This window comes from Gavialis gangeticus, unplaced genomic scaffold, assembly GCF_001723915.1.
Source record: "Gavialis gangeticus isolate Ggan-Ray unplaced genomic scaffold, GavGan_comp1, whole genome shotgun sequence".
In the NCBI taxonomy this organism is placed as follows: domain Eukaryota; kingdom Metazoa; phylum Chordata; order Crocodylia; family Gavialidae; genus Gavialis; species Gavialis gangeticus.
This window is the reverse complement of record NW_017729006.1, coordinates 56623875-56626652: the sequence shown is the minus strand read 5'-3', so window position 1 is coordinate 56626652 and position 2778 is coordinate 56623875. Positions and strand designations below refer to the sequence as shown.

The window sequence follows — 2778 nt, the reverse complement described above, 5'->3', positions numbered from 1 at the left end:
TTGTTTGACCCCAGTACTCTTTCCTGCCATGGCAGGGGGTCGGACTTGATGATCTGCTCAGGTCCCTTCCAACCCTACAAACTATGAAACTATGAAACTATGAAAAGGCTGAGCTTAGAGGATATAGGCCCAGGGTCTGAATGGGGGAGGCAATCTGACCTGGAAACTATGCAGAGAGGAACTTCTGAGTGGAAGGGTTGACAAGCACCTGAGCTGGGGTAGGCAAGACCAGTGGTTTAGGGATTGAGACTAAGAGTGGTGGATATCTCAATTGACCCAGGAGTGTGTCTAGGGCCCAAGGGATAGGGGTAAAGGCCAAGGAGCAGGGCCACAGTCACAGACTGATGAGGCAGGCAGCATCAGAGACCTATAGCCCATAAGGGGCAAGAACCAGGGTCAGAGACCCATAGCTCACAAAGGGAGTGAAGAAGCAGAGCCAGGGGCCTGTAGTCTGGGAGAGGTAGAGTCTGTTGGAGGTAATGAGGCCTGAGCTCTGGTGGTCAGAGACTCCCTATGGCTGATGAAGGGTGACTGCCCCTGAAAGCTTGCTAAGAACTTTTTTCCAACTACTCAGTTGGTCTAATAAAAGATATCACAGTTAGATGCCGAGGTTTTGAGTCATGGAAGGACCAAAGCACTAGAGTCAGGCACCAAGGGCTTGTGGGGTTGAGTCTGAAGTGTTGAGGTGCCAGAGTCAGGCCCTGAAGAATTGAGGCATGGAAGGATCAAGGTGCCAGAGTCAAACACCAAAGGGTTGCAGGGTTGAAAAACAGAGGAATTTGAGACACCCCCTTGGGTGCCAAGGGGTTGAGATGTAGTGGAGTCAAGGCATGTGATTCAGTTCCCAAGGTGCTGAGGATTTGAAGCATTAAGGAGCCAAGTGTTGAGTATCGGGGGGCGTGGTTCTTGGAGGCATGAGGTACTGAGGGGTTGAAGGGTTGAGAGGTTGAGTTTTGGAGAGGATGTGGCACAGAGGGGCCAAAACGCCAGGTCAGTAGCTAAGGGAATAAGGCTTGGAGGGGTCTAGGTGCCAGTCAGGCCCTGAGGGTTTGAGGCATGGAATGGTTAGGCACCAATCTGTTGCCGAGTATTTGAGGTGCTGAAGACAGATGCAACATAGGTCCAAAGGGTCAAATCACCAGAGTCAGAAGCCAAGATGTTAAGACATACATGGAGGTGTTTGGTCATGGAGGTTTCATGCACTGAGCCATTGAAGGATCAAGGACCAGAGGTGCTGAGGCCAGAGTCAGGCTCTGAGGGGTTGAGGCTTGTAGGCGGGGGTCAAGGCGCAGGAGTCAGGTGCCAAGGATTCAAGTTCTGGCACTGAGGGGTTGAAGGACTGAGAACTGGAGGTATTGAGGCCACAGTCAGACTCCAAGGAATTGAGGTTTGAGGGTGCTGAGGTGTGGAGAAGTCAAGGCTCCTGAGTTGGGAGCCAATGGGTCAAGGTGCCAGAGCCTCTCCTGGTACTTGTAAGAGCATGAGTCTCTCACTGTACAACCCATCTTGGGTTTAGAGTTTAACTAGGCAGAGACTTGGCTGAGAGTCCCAGCTCCTTGTCCAAACTTGGCCCACTTGCATCTCAGTTAGGTGAACACAATGGAAAGGGGGAACTTGCCATCTCCTGTGCAGTCCAGCTCGAGATTAAAGTGAAATTTACAATCAACTCTTCCCAGCATGCTCATCTACAAGATATATTGGACTTTGGGAGCACTGGAGGATGCCTAGAGGAGGCTTTCCAGCAAAGAATCCACTACCTATGCATAGGATTTATACAAAGCTTGCATGGAGAGATAGATCTGTGCGTCAGTATCATCTAGATCTACATCTGTCACAGAATGGTTAGACAGATTCCATGGAGAGACCTAATAGGTACCCAAATAGACACAGTTGGGAGCTGAGCTTAGAGGGAATGGAAAAATGAGCATACTCCACCCCCCTCTGTCCCTGAAGGTATGAATTTCAGCCTGAGCCATATTTTCAGGGCTTTAAAGTTTAGTGCAGTAATTGAAGCAGAGGACAGAGGCTCAAGACTCCCAAGGTCCACTGATGGTTCATGTAGACTTGTAGGACCCCCCCACCCCAATCAATACAAGGCCAAACCTGGACTACTTCACCAACAGTCCCACCATTCACGTAACTTTGCAGTGACCAATCAGAAGGCAGTGTTCCAATAATCAGTTTTACAAATGCCATTGCTTCAATTCTTTTGGCCCTGGTTGACTGCTGCATTAGTCCAAAGGATGGGATAGCCCTGGGCATAAGTGAAATGGCGGAATGCAAGAAAAAGCTGCCTTGTAAATGCAAAAATGCATTTAACCTATAAAGGAAGTGTCCCTGTTCTCATTCAACAAAGGAAACTGCAACACAGAGAAGAGAAGTACAGCACTGGATAGTGACAGAGCCAGAAAGGGAACCCAAGAAGCTTGCATCCTCATATAGCCAATAGACTCAGAAGTAGGGGTACAGCCTAGGAAGTCCTGGCATCCAGCATCCTGCTCAAATCACTGCATGTCCTTCTCTTCCCAACAAGGAGGACTTAATCTGTCTCTACTGCACTATTGTTTCTGTGCCAGAAAGGCTATGGTAAGCCTCTGCAATTCTCATAGGCATGGACTGTTCCAGGGGATGACCCAAGGGTATCCGTAGGTGGGGAATATTGACTCTTCTTGAAGATTGACCTATCTGTGGTCATTCAGCAATATGGGAGCAGAGATGAGAATGGAACCCAAAAATCCTACCTTCCCTTTGAAGTGATGGCCAAACCTGAAAAGTGAT

The 2778-nt window shown here is 49.0% G+C and overlaps 1 long non-coding RNA gene across 1 annotated transcript in view; it reads left to right on the top strand.

Moving 5' to 3' along the window:
* The first annotated feature begins 785 nt into the window (after positions 1 to 785).
* Positions 786 to 2778, top strand: part of LOC109291970 — a 22841-nt gene continuing 20848 nt past the window's right edge. The window contains exon 1 of the long non-coding RNA XR_002096003.1: positions 786 to 796. This is a non-coding gene — a long non-coding RNA (uncharacterized LOC109291970). The remainder of the gene's footprint in view (positions 797 to 2778) is intronic.